The sequence below is a fragment of the Triticum aestivum genome, chromosome 7B (assembly GCF_018294505.1).
Source record: "Triticum aestivum cultivar Chinese Spring chromosome 7B, IWGSC CS RefSeq v2.1, whole genome shotgun sequence".
NCBI classification, from domain to species: Eukaryota; Viridiplantae; Streptophyta; class Magnoliopsida; order Poales; family Poaceae; genus Triticum; species Triticum aestivum.
Window position 1 is genome coordinate 762,044,409 of NC_057813.1, and position 20,188 is coordinate 762,064,596.

A 20,188-nucleotide genomic window follows, 5' to 3' on the forward strand; every position below is an offset into this window, starting at 1 on the left:
CCCTAACCTAATTAACATCTACTAGTATCACTATATACTATACAAGCAGCATCTACCCTAATTAAACCATACTGCCCTAACTAACTTTTGTTGTAAACCAAATTTTGTTCTCTAAACTAATTTTTGCTCTAACATCTACTACTTAACACCCTTTGCTCTAAACTAAATTTTGCTACAAAGAAACTTTTGCTCTACTATTTTTTGCTCTAAAATGCAGAGAGAGAGAGGAGTGGGGGGGAGGGGTGGGGGACTTACAAAGAGGGGAGAGACGGTGGCGGGGAGGTGCTCGGCGACAGAGGCAGGGGCGGAGAGGGCGGGCTCGGGCACGGGCAACGGCTGTCCTGGGCAGGCTCGGGCGGTGGTGAGGTGGAGGGCGGAGACGGTGAGGTCGAGGGTGGCCTCGGGCAGCGACGGTGAGGTCGAGGGTGGCCTCGGGCGGCGGCGGTGAGGCTGAGGGCGGCCTCGAGCGGCGGCGGTGAGGATGACGGCGGCCTCGGGGGGAGACGGCGGCGAAGTGGGGCGACGGCGAATTAGGGAGACGGCGGCTAGGGCGAGGGATTTGGGGAAGAAGTGGTGGCTGGGGGGGGGGACCGCTGTTTAAGTGAAAACTTAACGGTAGCGAGTTTCCGAAAACGCGCTATAGCTAAGTTAGCTGCAGTGCATTTCCTGAAACTCGCTACTCCTATTCCTTTCTCCTTTTTTCCTTTTTTCATTTATTTTTCTTTACATTTTATTTTTTTCCTTTCTCCTTTTTATATTTCTTTCATTTTCATTTACTTTTCTACTTGTTTTTCAATTTATTTTATTTTCGTTAGCAGTAGCGCCTTACAAATAAACGCGCTGCTACAATAAAGTTAGCGGTAGCGCTGTTTATAAAATAGCGCTACTACTATGTGTAGCCGATCGGCTTAGCGGTGGGAATTTTTGTAGTAGCGCTTTTACGCCTGGACGTGCTACTGCTATTTGTGTGTCTGCAGCGCGGTTTTCTCGCGCGCGCTACTGCTATCTAGCAGCAGCGCCCTTTTTTAACACGCGCTACTGCTAAAGTTCTATGTATAGGCTTTTCCCTAGTAGTGTAGGTAGATCTACCCATTTAATGAAGTGACCTATGTACCTCCCTAACTAGATATGCCATGTCGATTTATTTCCGTTTCTGCGAATTTCGGGCAAACTCTATATGTCCTATTTTTAGGAAAGGTCATGCCGAATTTTTGTATGACTTTGATGCATGCATGCATTTTTATAGTCAACTTATTTATTATTACCGTGCATGCGTTCAAGATTGTCAGTGGAACAATGATGGAAAGGTGGTTGCGGTCCACGGTGCAGGACATGAATGAAAATAACCGGACAAAGATTATATGTCCGTGTTGAAGATGCAAAGGAGGAGTTTGGCTCGACCCCTATAAGGATGGTCGTTTGATTTCATGGATGGCTATACTCGGTGGATAATTGAAGATGATAATGATGATGAGGAGGACGCCGACGGAGAAGCCAATGACAGCACGGGGCAAGACGAAAAGATGACGATAATGGCGGCGGAGAAGGGGCCGGGCATGGTGTCGGGGAAGAGGCCGGATATGGCGGTGGAGAAGAGGCCGGACATGGCGGCAGAAAAACGTGGACTACATGCCGCACACTTTGTCACTACTAAGTTCAATCGTGCGGGACCCTCATGTTCGAGACCTGCTTCGCAAGGAGACGAGTACTGACAAAGCTGCTTCTAGAGAGGAGGCCAAGCTAGAGCAACTGGTGGTAGACTCGAACACTTCATTGTATGATGGTTGCGATCCCGAGGTGACTCGCTTGAGTTTCAGGCTCGAACTTCTAAAGACGAAGGCTAAAAGCAAATGGACTGACACTAGCCTCGATGAGTTTCTCAAATACCTAACGAATGTTCTTCCCACAGGGAATCTATGTCCTACTAGTATGGATAAGGCCAAGAAGATCGTGTGTCCTCTTGATCTGCCGCACGTTAGATACAATACATGCACCAACAATTGCATCATTTATTGAAAGGAGCACGCGAAAAAACCCGGCTATCCAATGTGTAATGCTTCTCGATACAAAAAGGCCCGAAAGAAATCTTCCCAAAAAATTGTATCGTACTTACCGGTCACGCCCCGTCTGCAACGTTATTTTGGAAATGCCAAGTAAGCAAAGCTCATGCCGTGCAGGTTGCCTCAAGCGCACTGTAACCCACCTTGTCGTGTCTCCTATCCGGCAATAAGGTCGGCAATAACTGAACTGAAATTGATTTTGGGAACAGCGTTCGCTGGATGCATGCCGTAATAGTGATTCAGTGGAGCTTTTCCAATTCACATTGAGAAAAGTGTAACAGCTCCCGGGTGCCTAGGCACACTCATGAACAGTAAACACATAAAAAATTGAAAAAAAAAATAAAAAAGTATATGAAACATTCATGGATCAAAGATTTGATGTTCTTGCAAAGTTTAGCAACAAAAACCTTCATGGAGCCCCCAGCAAAAAAAAAACAAAATTACTGCTAAAAAATGTACATAAACTTTGAACAATGGTTTTGTTTTTTTAGGTGAGGGATCCTCGAATGTTATTTTTAGCTAAAACTGTGCAAGATCATCAATAGATTGATCATGTTGGTTGTTTCAAAGTTGCAAATTTTTTTGACTTTTTTTTGTTTTAAATTATGTCTCATTCACAATACTATTAAGCATAAACCACCGGAGTAGAGCAGATGGATTCCAATAATTCTTGATATTTTTTACCAACCAAAGACAACACGATGGTTTGGACCACAATGGCCGTTCAATTAGTGGCTCGTCCATCTTCGTCATTGTTTTTGTAGGAGAGCAGGTGGGGTTCGATTTGCTAGTCTTGTCCTTGGCACCAGACTGTAGCGTAACAAACATAACTAAATTAATTTCAATCACATGGAGCAGCAAATTGGGACTTGTACGAATTAATTTACAATGGTTGAGATTGGACACGCATTATAGACTATAATCACATCTACTCTTTTTTCTTATTGTTGAAATAGCTACCTAGTACCTAACTCAATGACTTGATCGTATCTGAACATGCGAGTCTTCCTTGTCAGCATATACATCAGTGATGGTGATGAGAATCACATTATATGTAGACTTTGAAATATACCAATGGCAGGTTAAGTATCTAAATACGACAAAGGGTCGATCACGGGTCATGATCGCTAGTGTACACTAAGTTATCTTGGCGTAGTACAAACAATAATGTCTAGCTTGGGCTAGCTTAAACAATGTCTTATGACGGACACATTTTGTGCAATGATAGTCTTTCAAATTTTGTCTCTTCTCAACAATAATTGAACTTTCTTTTAAAGCCAACATATGACTTTTAAGGCAGGTGTAGAGTCAGTCAAGTCAACCTAATGCTGGAGCAACTTTTATACCTTCGGTCTCCCCCCAGTATACCTTCACAAGATCTGGCATCACCAATACAACCTCTCTCTCTCTCTTCACAAGATCTGGCATCACCAATACAACCTCTCTCTCTCTCTTCACAAGATCTGGCATCACCAATACAACCTCTCTCTCTCTCTCTCTCTCTCTCTCTCTCTCTCCCTCTGTGTGTGTGTGTGTGTGTGTGTGTGTGTGTGTGTGTGTGTGTGTGTGTGCACCTGTTGAAGACAAGCCTTGTGCAGCAGCAGGGCTTGATATATCTCCAGGTAATTACCTTACCTTCTTAATTTGAACGTCTGCTTAATTAGGAGAGTAGTTTAGGATACTCTAGTCTCTCCTCGAAGCTTTATGTTTTACGGGTCAAGAAAACTTCCAACTCATTATGCTTGGTGGATTGGAACTTGGAAGGCAAGGTGAACTATGAAACTAAAAATAACTACAGGTTTATCCAAGAGGTGTGCTTGCTCTGTTCATTGCATCTTATTGAGTGCTCTCCAATCTAATTAAAGCACTCTAAGTTAAGGAAGTTTATATTTGGATATTCCTATTTGCATGAGAAAGGTGTAATAGCTCCAGGGCGTGCCTAGGCACCGCTATCAACAGTAAATTCAAAAAAATTGACAAAAAATCAAAGAAAAATGAAAGTTTGCAACAACAAAGATGGTCAAACTTTTTAGTTTCTTGCAAGTTTCATGCCAAAATGTCATGTAGAGAAAGGTGTACGGACGAGTTTCATATTTCAGTGCTAAAAGTGCTCAAAACTTCAAGCACTGAACTCTTTTCCGTGTGTAGAGCTCCTCGAATGGTTTTTTGGCATGAAAACTTGCAAGCACCTAAAAAGTTTGATCATCTTTCATGATGCAAGGTTTTGTTTCTATTTGTTTTGATTTTACTGTTCATAGAGGGTGCCTATGCACTCGGGAGCTGAAAAACCACTCTCTATTTGCATATATGGCTCGATATGATGCCAGCTCGCTTTAACTACTTCTCCCATACGTACAGATGATTTGTCCGCAAACTCTTGTTTCCTGCTAGTGCTGCTGACATCCTATATAATCAGGGTACGCAATGGTTGGACAAGCTATTATTACACAACGTGACCTGGAGTATATGCTAGTGGATCCGACCCTAGAGCCCATGGCCCTGCCTTTGTCACTTTTGATAGAAATCACACACGGTTTCTCCGATGACATGGAAATTGGCAGAGGCGGCTTTGCGACTGTTTATAAGGTACAACACCCTCACAGCTGCCCCTTCTCAACCTCCCATTCATAAAATTTTGTCAGAAATGAATACTCATGTTTATCCATGCATCTCCTGGCCGGCTGCAGGCAACACTTGAGAATGGATATGTCGCTGTAAAGAAGTTGCTCAAAACGCACATGCACGAGAAAGAATTTCAAGAAGAGGTTAAATGTCTCGTGAAGGCGAAGCACAAGAATATCGTACGATTTCTGGGATATTGTTCTGACACACAAGGAAATATGGCAAATTACAATGGAACATTAGTCATGGCAGATGTGCAACAAAGATTGCTCTGCTTTGAGTATCTGCCAAAAGGAAGTCTTGATGTTTATATCAAGAGTAAGACCATGTTTACATCTTAATTTTCTTCATTGGGTATTGCTTGGTTGGTTCAACCAACTTAGGCATATAACTGAAATTATCTTCTCATCTTGCGTCCACAACTTAAGAAAGTCAAGTGTCTAATATATGTACTAAACTAAATCCCATTTCTCATCTCCCTTTTGTAGATTCATCCAGAGAACTTGAATGGATAGAGCTTTACCGAGTAATAAAAGGGATCTGTGAGGGGTTAAATTATCTTCACAATCAAAATATTCTGCACTTGGATTTAAAACCGGGAAATATATTGTTGGATGAACATATGATGCCGAAAATTACCGATTTCGGACAGTCAAGGTGTATTGAGGAAAATCAAACAAGATTCATGACTAATAATGTGCGAGGAACTTTGTAAGCCAACTAAAGCATATTGAGAGCTAAATCTTTAACTTTTTTGGCCATAATGTAATTTTATATCACATTCACTCTGCATATTACTATTTTATGAGGCTATATGTGTCTTTTAGGGGATATTGGGCACCAGAATCGCATGAGAGTGAAGGAGAGGTATTACAAGTCACACGCAAGTTTGACTTGTACAGTCTTGGTGTTATAATTATGGAGCTTTTGACTGGAATGAAGGGGTCTCGAAGTATTGAACATGTAAGAAAAATTCTATATGTGTGCTTTCCAAGTAAAAATTTAAAATAACGATCTTACGCATTAAAGTTGAGTTTCAATTGAAAAAGATTGTTCCCTTCGTAATGTACTCATTATTGGAATCGCCCCAGGTACGTGAAATTTGGAGCCATAAGTCAGATATATCATGGTGGGGTCAAATACAAGTATGTGCTGAGATTGGGATTGAGTGCACTAACTTAATACCAGCCTACAGACCAGAAAGTATGAAGAATATAATTGATAGGCTTTTATCAGCAGAAAGCAGTACACATGTAATCCCAGAGGGTGGGTCCAACAATCTTCTTATCCTTCACCCGCCAGCACTTCGCTTCCCCTTTGAGGCAAACAAGGTTATCATGTGCCCGCTTCAGCTAACAAATAACACCAACAAACACATCACGTTTACGCTTAGGGAGAAAAGTGGGGGACCCTCCTTCCTAAGGCTGCCATTGTATGGTGTTGTGCCGCCTCACACCCATTGCACCCTCATCGTACCGACACAAGCAAAAGAAGAGTTTCCACGAAAATGGATCACAGATCTGATCCTCCATAGTGCTACATTTACACCAGGGGATTTTGATTCTATCGAACGAAACCGTTTAGGACATTGTTTTAGTGTGAAGAGGAATGCAGTGCAGACGATGGTGGAATTCAAAGCACTTTATACTATGCCTCGACACATCACGACACTGTCGTCTATGGTAAGATATTACTTTATCAACATAGACACTATGAACTAGCTCCGCGACCTCCACATTTCCACGTCAGTATTGTTAATTAGTATGTACGTTATGATGAAATCTTTTGTTAACATTGATATATTAATAGTTCTTCCTTATATGTTGAAAAATACAGAACACTACAACTAATAAAAACAATGCAAAGTTTGTTTCCACAATTAATTTCTATATGAGTTGTTTTCCCATTAAAATGTTAGTTAGAGCAGTTATGTGTGAGTTATTCACCCATAAATATTGCTAGTTAAAGCAGTTCATTGTCACATTGTTAATGATATGTCATCATAATAATACAAATAACTGTTGGAAATAACATCTTATGGGAACATTACTTCAATCTTCCCATCAAGTGATTAGGTTTGAAAAACGATCAAAGATGAACATCAGTCTCCTTTTAGCACGACTAATATTATCCATTCCTTTTCTACTTATTTAATACTTCCTCCGTCCCGAAAGAAATATCGCTGATTTACAACTTTGCTGGGAGAAATTGTAAGGTTGATACTCCTGTGTAAATATTAATTCACCTCTTGTGTTGTTTCACTTGTATTTTGTGGTGGTGGCCGGTTCTGGACTGCACTTACATATATTTAGCCAACCACACCCACAATAAAGGTATGAATTGTTTCTTCTCTGTCAGGTTTACTATGTGTGAGCAGTAAAACTTCAAGGTGGACCCCGACCAATTGTTAACCATACCCTTGTTGAATCAGATTATATGCAAGGTACGGGTTGTCAGCCGGTATTCCTTGGATACAAACCCGGACAAGCAATGGTGAGTGCAGTCCATTATATATATTAGCAAAACAAAAGTCAAGATGAAGTTATATTTCTTACTTTGTTTGTTCATTGTTGAATATTCATATGGCACATCCACCTTTATTTTGAAAAGGTGTGGTTCAACCCGGGTGCACCTACATCCTTTATGCCTACAACTTTCTCCTTCCATATTTCTTCGAAGATGTACAGCGATTTTTTTGATTGATATTAACATGGAAAGGAAGCAACAAGTCGCCACTGTTATTTAGATCAGGAACATACATAGTTGGGGAAGATTCAGATAAATATGGGTGGGTGGGCAGGATATTTTTACTGAACATACATGATTGTTTTTACTGAACATACATGATTGTTTTTTTATGGGTGGGCAGGATATTGTACATATATGTTTCGTGGTTAATCAATCAGATAAATATTTTGTGGCAGGATAATAGTTGGGGAAGATTCAGGACTTGTTAGTATTTGGGACTATCAGACACAGGCAAGTGTATACTGTTATTTTTAGATAAAGACAATTGGTCTGTTTTGGCATTCTTTGGTCACCGTTTACTAACATACTAATTTCTCTATTATATTATGGCAGAGAAAAGTGGATTCATTTGAACTCTCATCGAAACAAGGCATGATTTCTTATCAACTTCATTTAATTCTTATATCACGCAATGTGACCACTTCCCTCGCTGCAGATCTTAGAAGCGTTATATTTATTCAACGGAAACAATGGGCTGTTACCGGCACAGGAAATGGTCACGTCCATGTGTATATCTATGAAAAAATGGAAAAGATCACAAGTTTCAGAGTTACTAGATCTGAAGGGTTTCTCACGACAATGGCTGTTCACCCAACCCGGCCGTATTTGCTGACAGCGGGTACACACATGAAACTTTGGGACTGGGACAAGGGTTGGGAGTGTGTGCAGGCATTTAATGTTGCGAATTTTATATACGGGGACAGAGTATGTCATGTGGCATTTAACACAAATCACACCTTCGCTACTGCTTCAGCAAGTTCAGACAACACTGTGGAGGTATGGGACTCTCTCTCTCTCTCTCTATTAATTTTAGTCTGATGAAGACAGGTGTGTTGGCTTTTTACGCACGTGTGTATCCGAGGCCGGCTTCCTGTATGGTGCAGACGTGCGGTGCATATATCGACGTAATGAGACTTCGTTGTGATTCCATCGGTAGGAGTGTCTTGCATCGTCGCTGTTGGATCGTTGATTGTCACGAGTCGCCGCAAAGTACTCTCAATGACATGGACTGGGCTAACCAAATGTTTCTACTGTACCTTTATTTTGTTGAGTAAATTAGTATTATTTATTAACTTAATACAGAAATAAATCATAAACATGACGTTGACAATATTCAACACATACTGATATTTGATCACGTAATTACATACTAGACATATAGCAGATATATCTTTGCAAATAGCTAGTACGACCAACACAAAAATAAATAGGAGCAGGATAAACGAGTTATACCTATTAGTTGGCCACGGCGGCACCTTCTTCACGGGAGTGAGTTTCTCCGCTTCGGTGGATATGTTAATGACGACGAAGGCGACGAGGATGTAGATGAAGTAGTGGACAAAGACAAACCGCGGCAAGCAGTTAAGTAGGAGATGCTCCCCGAAAACCAATAACCCTTCTCCCGGTGCAGGATTGCAAAGGGCGGGGTTCCGGAGGTCCACTCTCTCATATAGTCGTGCACACGGTGGACGAGATCTAATAGCATGTAGCAGGAGCAAGAGGAACGATGGTGGGCAGTGTGCGGGAGGTGGCAGATGCGATCTGATCTAATGCCGTGGCTATGGTTGCCGGCACTTCCAGTATATAGGCTGGGTCGGGTAGCGAGATGTCGGGTAGAAATACATTGGTGTCGGCAAGTTCCCACGACCTAACGTCTCATATTCTTGGCTCGCTCGTTAATGACACATAATTAATGACCAACGTTCTTGACCGGCAAAAACTAAGTGCATGCATGACATAGATCTGAGCTCAGTTCAATCAGGAAGCACGACGCACTCGTGGGTGAGGCATGGCGAGGTGAGGCGTGTAGCATAGTGGGAGCGTGAGAGAACAACCCCTTCTCAAGCTCCGATAAATGTGGAATAGAACGACTTTTAAAGAGGTCCCAAACGCCTACCACTAGCGGGGTGGTACCAACCCTCACACCACCTAGTCATGACACCCACATGGGACCTTAGGGATTTTATGAAATTGTTAGATGTGCCTGAAGCACACCAAATATTTGAACTATCCCTTATGATATCTCGAAGGCCCATAGTGTTCTCTGTTTCAAACACTGTTTTGATATATTAATATTTTCACTGGAGACCAGTTAAGGTTGAACATCCACCTGGGGGAAGTACCTACACTTCTTGAAAACTAAGAAATGGATTATGCCTTGAATTGTTAGTTTGTCTTAAAGAAGTTTCACTAAATGTCTCACCGGTACTAGGGATTCGCAGGCTGATCCCTTGGGTGGAGCATATTAGTAACCCTCCTGGCCTATTCATTAGCTTACTCGAGATCACCCTATATCATAGATTGTGACCAGGAGTCGAGCTCATATAGGTGTGTTCTTCCAAAGATTGCTCAGTATTACAACATCTTTTTTATAAAGCCTCAACACATATTAAGACAAAAGTCAACATGCCAACAGTTTCAGAGAGTATTGCATCTTCAATGGAGTGGGTTATTACATTATGCTCCTTAGTTACTAGTAGCTTATTTTCCGAGATCATGCTTCACATGATCTCTGGTCATATAGGTTGGGTAACCACCATGGAATCTTATGTGTGCCTCATACCCATCTCCTTCTTTGCATTTTCAATCAGGACACATTATACTCCTTTAGTGAAGGAATCTGTCAGATTCTTAGCCGACTGGATATCATCCAACACTATCACTCTAGAGTCTCTTGCGTATATGATAGATTTTTTTTGATAGAAAGACTGTAAGGGGAACCCCCTACAGTATATTTGGTGCAACAAACCCAAATTGCAAGTACCATGTCTTGAACCTGGGTGGGTGGGAAGGCATCGTATATGATAGGTTTTAATCTCCTTCTTGTTTGTTTTGTGGATTTTATGCTTTTCTTTGAACTCTTTGCCTTGAGAACAACTGTCACATTGTCATAGTTCGTAAGAATAGCCGGAGCAGGCTTTTCAACCACTGGCAAGTGCACCAAAAGCTCTCGAAGTCATTATGCTTTGACACAGGATGTGTTAAATGTTATGAGTTGTCCTTCCATTATCGACTTCGCTAAGATAGTCTGGTTGCAAGACTTCCATGAAACTGCGCCACCTCCAAGTGTGAACATATATCCACTTGGGGCCTTCATATCATCAGCATCGGAGATCCAATATGCATCACTATACCATTCAAGTACCGACAAGTATCAGGTATAGTGAAGTCCATAGATCATAGTATGTTTTAGATAGCACATAACTCTTTCAACATCATGCCAAATGTACATCTCCCAGATTGGCGGAAAACCGACAAAATTTGCACACAACAAACATGATATCAGGCCTTGTAGCCCAAACTAGATACACGAGTGAACCAATAATTTGAGATTATCTCAATTTATCTTTAGTCGTGCCTTCAAACTTTTGAATTCACACACCAGGAATCATATGGCGTTGGAGAAATTTTGTAATACAAATGTACAAAACAACTCAAAATCTTCTTAACTTAGTGGAATTGCAGAAGTGTAATCGCACCCTCATTATCTCTCAATAGCTTGATGTTCAAGATAACATCAGCCACACCAATGTCCTTCATCTCAAAGTTCTGAGATAGAAAAGTATTAGCCTGCTCAATAACTTTGAGGTTACTTCCAAATATCAGTATGCCAACAACATGCAAATATAGTATAACTCCTTCACTCCCACCGAAGCGATAGTATACACATTTGTCATCTTCTTTAACAACAAAGCCAACATATGTCAATGTTTTATCAGACTTCTCATCCCATTGCTTACATGCTTGTTTCAGGCCATTTCCCTTCGTGACTATCTGTTACAAAGCCATCTAGATGTTGCATGTAGATTCCTTGTCTAGATCTCTATTTAGGAAAGCCATCTTAGCGTTCATCTTATGGACGAGAAGAACATGCGAGGCAGCAAACGAGGGTAACACTTGAATGGTTGTCAGTCTGGCCTGTTGGGCAAGTATAGAAGAAAGCTACTTCTTCTTTCTAGGTATAATATTGGACACAATACTAACCTTTTACTTTTCAATTATACCACCAAGCCTAAGCTTCTCTCTCAACACCCAATTACATCCCAATGGTTGCAACCATAGGGACGCTCAGTGATTTCCCATGCCAACTTAGCAAAGATGGAATCCATCTCGCTACCGACCGCATCGTTCCAGTAGTCACCATCTGGAGAAGCATAAACTTATGAAATAGAAGTGGGAGTAACATCCAGTAGGTACACAAGGTAATCATCTCCAAAACCTTTTGTAGTCCTCTGTCTCTCGCCCCTACCAAGAGCTTCCTCGTCACCCTACACATAATTTTCATCATGTGTTCGTTCATAATATTTCATAGGAATGATAGGTTCAGGAGTCTCCTCAGATTCCGTCTAGAAATGCTTTGCATATCTCTTACAGGAAAAATATCATCATAGAATGTGACATCTTTAGACTCCATTGTTGCACTGGCCTTCCATCAGGTACCTAATATTTCACCAGTATAAATCTATGGCCAACATTATTCTTAGCATAGCCAAAATTAATGCGTTCTATGGTCCTTGGTCCAAACTTACACTTTTTGAGCATCGACACATTGAGTTCCGCCAAATAACCCCAAGTAGGTAAGTAAGAGAATGTCCTTCATTTCCTCCCATTGATCATAGGGATCTCATTTTCTGTTTGATGGCCCCGTTTGGCTGGACTGAATAGGGAGGCGCCTCTCATGAATAATACCATGTTCAGTATAGAAGAATCAAATTCCTTGGGTAAGTACTCTTCACCACAATCTGACCCGGCTCATTTTTAAAAAAATTTGATTCTCAACTTCGGCTTAATAGATTTTAAACATATGAAAATACATACTCGCCATAAAAAATATTTTATGTTACGTAAAATTACGAACGTAAAAACATACATAAAATGCGATATTTCTGGTCTTATAACCTATTTCTTTTGTTTTCTTATACCAAATTTTTAGTAGTGAATCAATATGAATGTAACTACTTGTATTCAAAACATAATTTATTTATGAAGCGATCGTAAGATTATCTCGGATGAAGAATAACTTATTCTGCATCCTGGGCGATGAATAGTATCGAGTATAGTATTAAGTATTTCTTTCCACCCTTAGTCAGCACTACATTGATTTCATAATTAAAGATCAGCATGTATGAGTTCTAATTGTGCCAAGTATCTCTTCTCCGCAACCTTGTTAGGCTTACAAGGTTGCTTGCTTGCACACATGAATGCCTATTATTACCTTTGGTTAAAGTGAAACTTTAAAGTAAATTCAACTTATCAAGCCACATCGTACAACCTAAATTAATGTGACAAAAATACGTGCATGTCAAACTTCATATTCATTAACACTCCAATGAATATGGTTCATAACTTTATTAAAAAATTGCGATGAAAAGGTGGAACAAACTACCGCGTTCATAATCTTTTTCAACAAAAAGTCCATATTTCGAAATAACTACTCTATTAGACTCGAAGACCAACCTCAACCCTTCTTTATAGAGAAAGGAACCACTAACGAGATTCTTCTTGATGGCGGGGAAATGCTGCACGTTCTTCAGTTGCACGATTCTTCCTGAAGTAAATTTCAAATCAACCATGACAATACCATGAGTAGAAGCACGTGTGCCATTCACCATCTGTATAGACCCATTTCACGTACACTGGTATGAAGAAAATAAGGAAATATCATCACACACATGAATATTTGCATCTGTATGAACCCATAATCGGCAGACTGACAAACTGACAACATAGGAAATGGATAACCGTAACCAAATGCCCCATTATCATTGTTGCCCCATCCTGGCTTTTGTACTTGTTCGGACATTTCTTGGCCCAATGTTTCTGAATTGCACTTGATGCAGCCATGATTCTTCTTGTACATCTTGAAGGTCTTCTTACCCTTCGTCTTGAAGTCGGTATTCTTCTACCCTATTCTTTCCCTTGAACTTTGTGGAAGTTCTTATGTGCCATATTGGGGACAGAAATTCCCTTGGACCTTCTATCGCGTGAGTCCTTCGCTCTCGAATTTCGATCAATATTCAGAAGAACGATGTTATCCTCTGCTTAGATTTCACATTTCTGATGTTTGAGAGTGGTAGCAAAGCTCTTCCAAGGAGGCAATTTACCAATTATTTAACCCACGACGAACTTGCCATGTAACTCAGACTTAAGAAGCTCGCGCTCGTTAATAATGCATTGTATCTCATGAGTCGGTCCACTAGGTCCTCAACATTTTTGTAATCATGCAACTGTTCCATGGCATACATCCCGCTTTCAGCATCGGTTCACTAAATATAATTAAGCGCATCCCACAAGTACTTGGTGACCCGCATATATAAATGAGCGTCAACTAGCTTATCACCGGTCACACTCAGAACAACTCCAACAAAGACGACGATGGCTTTCCTGAACGGCTTCTACTGTTGAGGTGCAATTGTTATTCAGGAGTACCACTAGTGACCTAGAACACGTTCATCGCTGTGAGCCCCAAGGTAGTTTTTGTCAGCCAACGCTTAAAACATGTCCTCATAAACGGGGCTGATTTTCGTGCAACAACAAAGCCATGAATCAAAAATTTCCTACAAATATTACGTTTTTGGATTGTTGAGTAAAATATTAATTTATTGATTAATATAATCTAGAAGTAAATCATAGACATGGCATTGACAGAATTAGACATGTACTGATATTTGATCATGTAAGCACGTAGTAGACAAATAAGAGAGATATCTACGCAAATAACTAGTACCACCATCACAAAAATAAATAGGAGCGGGACAAACGAGCTATTCCCTCAAGTTAGCTAGGTTGAAGCCGCGATGACGGCGGCCTCAGTGGCCTTCTTCTCGACAGTGAGTTTCTCAGCATCACTGGACATGTTGATGATGACGAAGGAGACAAGGACTTATACGACGTAGTGGACAAAGACTAGCAGTAGTGAGCAGTCGCGTAGGAGATGCTCCCTTCTTGCAGTTAATGGCTAACTAATTATCCATTGTTGAGACAAAAACTAAGCTCACACATGACATATGTCTGACCTCGGCTCCATCACGAAGCATGAGCGCACGTGCGAAGCAGGCCGCGGAAGAGGAGCGTGCGGGAACGTCTCCTCTTCTCTAGCGCCAATACTGTGTGGAAGAGAAACCCTTTTGAAGAGGCCTAGAACATTCACCACTAGCGAGGTGGTACTAAAGTTTCCACCACCTACTCATGACACCCACATGGGCCCTTAGAGATTTTATGAAATTGTTGGATGGGCCTAAGGCCCACCCTATATTTCAACATATTTTCTTTATTTTCTTTGGTGATGACCTCCCACACAGATGGTTGTGAAGGTTTGGAGTCTTGATTGTCCAAGCTCTAACTATGCGCTATCTGGGCATTTGCACAAAGTGAACTGCTTGGATTTCTTCACATGCCACAGTAAGGAGTTTTTGATTACGGGATCACATGATCATACTGCCAAGGTATGCCACTCTTATGGAAAAACATGCTAAAACAGTACGTACGTGTATATATGGCAATGCTCGTAACGCATGCTTTAATCTCTTCTGCCCAAATCAGATATGGTATTTGCAGAAGAAGATATGTGCATATACACTAACAGCATTCGTAGCTCCAGTTACAGCTGTCCTGTACCAACCCAGTCTTGAGACTCTAATTACAGGTACAGAAGATGGTGTTCTTTATTTTTGGAGCACCAAAAACTGGAGGTAATATTAAATTTAGTTACTGTAGATGGTGTCCTACAGAAGCACATGCATTAGTGAACCATTTGTTTTTGACATGGCATTAGTTAGTCGACTATTGATGTCTGCACTAAATATACTCGACCATACATGGATTTCCATTCTACTTTCTGATAGAACAAATTCCCATAGGATATATACATGCCCCCCAACGCTCCAAAGAATTATTGACTGTTTCGGAGGTGTCCACCATCTCGCATGTGTGATGGGAAGGTATATTTTCATCCTTTTTCCTTATATGCATAAGAGCGCATATTGCCATACTTCATAATTTTAATGCAGACTAATAATGTTACACAAGTATGTATGTTAGGGTCGTGATTGGAAATTATAACACAGTAGCAATTATGGAAATTGCTAATGACAGTTGGCAGCAGCAATCAACAAATTACAATGAGAAGCAGTTAAGTGCGAATATGGGACAACATGCTGGAGACACAGAGTCTAAGGTGAGTTCATTAAATAAAGACTTTGAGTTTATTATTTGTGAAGCTGCTTACCAAGTTCACTTGTCTAGTTTCAGTCATAATAGGTTCCTTCCACAATGTAAGAGGCTAATTGGTTCACTGCCAAAGTTTGCCATTGCCAATATTTGGCAAAACCAAAAGTTGCCAAAAATTGGCAACTTTTTGAGAGGTGGGCAAGAACCAATTGGTAGACAAACAATTGAGCACCAAATTTTTAGACTTGCCAACAATTGGCATTTATTGGCACCAAACCAATTAGGCTCTAAATCGATCTCTCAAAGTAATTATGGAATTCATATTGAATTGATAGGCAGCTATTAAAGCCATGACAATCTTGGCACTGTACAACTCTAGCCCCTACACAGTTTTCATCCTCAGCGATTGGTTCTGTTTGTCTTCCTCGTCTCCTGTGGCCGGTTTTGGCGCCCCGCAGTATGGGAGACTACGTAACTTCACACCCGCTGAGTGTCTTGGTCTAGTATGTTAGGTGTTGCTATCCTCATGTCGTTTTTTCTGGTGGTAGAGGTGACAACAAAGTGAAATAAGTTCCTTCAGTCCCATCCCAATATCATTGGCGGTGGTTATAGAATTGCAGCTGACAAGTGAGGATTGGTTTTCCTAGATCCGATCTGTGTGGTTGTGCGGGGGAGATTTGTCAATAATGATGTTTCTAGCTCGTTTCTCCATTGTATTGGTGGTCTCGTCAATCAAATCATGCGAAGCCTCTTTTAGCGGTGACTTGGGGTTGGGTCTCCTTGTCCAGACTTAATCTTTGCTTTCTTCTCCAAGTCGATGGTCCGTCCTTCAGATCGTTGTCGCTAGCATATCTGCGGGCAATATCTGGTGACTTTCCAGAAATAAATCCCTGGCTCCCTCGATGTGGAGCAGGTGTGGCATATAGATAGGCTCACGACGCCCTGTCAGCTTGTGCAGGTTGAATACAGGGACAAATTCCCTTTGAGCATGTTTGTTATTTATATTTTTGACAGGGGTGTTACTCTGTCCTTCACAAAATATTAATTAGTTCCTACGAGTTCTGCGCATTCTTAATTAGCTCCTATTTTTAAGACCTGTGAATTCTTACCTAGATGGCCAATGCTTCTATTTAGCAGATCACAGGGTCCATGAGCAAGCTACTTGATGTCAGCCCGCAGGAACTCTGCTTCCCCTATCATCCTAATGAGCCCTATCCATGCTTATTGCACCTAACAAACAATACTGATGAAGAAGTGGCATTTAGACTTGTAGACAGGAGCGGCAAGTCCCCGTGGTGCTTTACCAAACTGCCATTGTATGGCATTGTTCCGCAGAGATCCACTCAAACTTTAATGGTGACAACGAAAGAGGAGATGAAGTTGGAGAGAGCGAGAGACTTTGATCTAGCCATCCAGAGTTATTTCTTGCGAGACAATTACACGGTATTCAAAGACAGATTGGAGTCTGATAATTTTTTCATCGAGGCTGAACAATTCAAGAATATGGTGCATGAGGTGACCTTGGAAGCCGTCTATCCGATGTACGAAGAGATCCGTTCTGAGGTGAGTTAATTCAATTGGACACAAAAAATTATCTTAAGTAATGCTCCCAGGAGAGAGTCGGAGAGTTCAACATTACGTTGATGGATGTGTGTGTGTGTGTGTGTGTGTGTGTGTGTGTGTGTGTGTGTGTGTGTGTGTGTGTGTGTGTGTGTGTGTGTGTGTGTGTGTGTGTGTGTGTGTGTGTGATAGTAGAACTACCACACTACCGTAGTAGTATAGCACTACTACACTAATAACATAGACAATAGAGGGTGCTCCCCGCCTCCCTGGATCCGGTACAACATCACAAAGAGAGAGTGGATGGTGGAACTTCCCGCAATGGCTGAGCTATAGTGGGAAAACCAGGAGGGGTGGGGATGGCGATGCGTCGATGGGAGGGAGGGGTTGAACACCCTAAGCGGTAGTTGACGAGTGGGTACCACAACCCGCGGCAAATCCACAACCAGATGTAGGAGGCAACGGTGTTGGAGGTAATACACTTGGGATCTACGACCCAGGAGAGGTGCATCGAATGCAGATAGATGCAGGATGACTAGCCCGGTCATCGTAGGACGAGTACAGGGATGGTGACACACCTCCCGGGTCCACACCCGGGGAGAGGTGGTAAGAGTGGTGCACCGAGATCCGAGACCCATTAATATTAGTAAATCGTAGGTTAACGTGGGATGACCACCCTAGGCCGTGGTGGATTAACGGGCATGGTGATCCCATTCCCACCCAAAGCTCTAGCTGTGAAGCAGGCCAAGCTTTGGAACACAGCACGAGTGTTAACTGCCTTGGGCCCAGACCTGGGTGCCGGGGGGTGGGGGTCTTCATTTTAACGTCTGTTTATACGCATAATTTGGCGAGCCAACATCACATTCTTAAAAAAAGAAAGGCCCTAATTGCCACGAATAAGGCTCGGGAGTGGCACATCATTAGCTCGCTAATTGCATGACACATCATTAGCTCGCTAATTGCCACTCACTTAATCGTGACCTTTCATCTTTGTCTCGAAGACTAGAGGGCACCTTGCCTCCTCCTCTGCACCCCACATCACATGCACTAGGCGTGCGTTGTTGCTCTCTCGGCCTTCTGCTTCGGCTAGTGATAGGCGCCGGCACGCCGGCCCTAATTTTGGCCGGTCGCAGCGCACCCGTCCAATTCATCCACTAACAGCCGACAGATCTGACGCCCCCTCCCCCACCCTCAAAAATAAAAAGGACGCCCCCTACAGTCATCTTCTTCCCCCGTTCCCCATGCTCCCGCACAAAGAGCATCGCCCCCTCCCCTTCCCCTGACTTGCCGCCATCGGGGCTGTGGCCGACGAGCTCTGGCGCGGTCCCTACATGTGGCCGTCCGGATTGCATCATTGACGCCAGTGGGCCCCCCCAATGCGCGGTCAACGATGGATTGCAGCCCGAATCCCCCCGGCTGGTTCCAGCTCGCGGTTCCCCATGGTTGCAGCAGGCCCCGACGTCACCGTCGCTAGCTTGCCGCGACCATTGGCTTGCATCTTGGTGTCCAACAAGAAAATTATGAAAAACAAGCAAAATCCTCGAGTGGTCGGTTGAAGCAAAATATTACTAGGTTCCAGCAAAAAAAACTCCAGTTCCAGCAAAATAAATTTGGTAGGAAGAAAGCTCCAGTGGTTGTAGCAAAAAAATTACCAGCTTCCAGCAAAAATATGAGCCGGTTCCAGCAAAAAAAATATTTATCAAGAAAGAGCTCCAAGGTCGATTGTGGCAAAAAAAACAAGCTAGTTCCAGCAAAATAATATGCCGGTTCCAGCCAAAAACACCTCGGAAGCAAACGACGGCTAACGGTTCCAGCACCGGCGAACCCGCGGGGTGCAGCTTTGCCCCGCTGGATGCAGCTTGGCCAGACGACGGTTGCAGCTCCGCCGTTAACGGCTGCAGCTCCAATAGCAGTCGGTTGTAGCTCCGTCAACCAGGGGTTGTAGCTTCCCATCGCCGCGGTTGCAACTCCGCTAGGCCAGCTTCTGCTCGCATATCGGTGGTCGCCGTTGCCGGCACCGGTGGTGGTCTCGCAGCACTCCGGTGGTGAGCTGAATAAGGAGATGGAAGAGAGGATGCGAGAGGAAAAGTGATGCCCTGTGCTGGGGAAAAGGAGTGGCTGAGAGCACCTCCTGTGAAAGAGATAATATGGATGGAGCAAAAGGCGGTGCGTGGGCCTGTGAAAGATATAAGATGGATGGATCAAAAAGCGGTGTGTTGGCCCATGCTACAGGAGCGAACAGAGGCGCTGAATTTTTCTTCTAATCCCACGACACGCGCGGGACCGGCCAAAGATTCGGCCAGCGCGCCGGTGTTAAACATTTACGATGCGTTTGGTTCGGCCCCGGTAACGCATTCGCTTTGCTGTATCAGGAAGCGCCGCTTCCGATTAATTTTACGCAATACGTCCATTGTTTCGTTGGTGCGGCCGAGTCCCGTTTTTCTAATCCCCTCCGATCGGGCGGTTTAGCTTTTCTGAAGCGATGTATCAGGAGGCGCTGCTACGGAAAACGTCGTGCGCGAAACAAACGCCAGCTACGGTTTTGGAAGTCGGTGTAATCGGAAGCCGCGCCTTTTTTGCGGAACCAAACGCGTCGTTACCTTCTGCTTTAGGCATTTCCAACCGCTGCATGTATGATTTACCTTCTTCTCTTTATGACTACAACCAATTTACTGAAGCATTTTAGATGTTAGGGTTATAAATTTATTTTGAAAAATCTAGGCATTTACTTTTCTTCACAATTTAGGTGTTATATTGTTGCTAAGAAGCATTTGTCGAATGAAAAAAATTTGAAAATGGGCTAATCAATTTATTGTATCGCAAGGGGTGCTTTAGTAAGTTCTTTTCAGTTTCAAGTAACGTTGATGTCTATGATCAGTCCCTGTCTATGATTCCATAATATGGGATATTCTTGACAATAATGAAATTGATGTTTTAATTGAAAAAAGGACATATGACTTTGCATCAATAGTGGTGTGGGCTGTTTGGATTGTGGCCCCTACATCGACTATTGCTGTGCGATCACAGAC

The 20,188-nt window shown here is 42.5% G+C and overlaps 1 pseudogene; it reads left to right on the forward strand.

Moving 5' to 3' along the window:
- Nucleotides 1-4,553: 4,553 nt before the first annotated feature.
- Nucleotides 4,554-17,171, forward strand: LOC123158839 (uncharacterized; annotated as a pseudogene).
- The last annotated feature ends 3,017 nt before the right edge of the window (nt 17,172-20,188 follow it).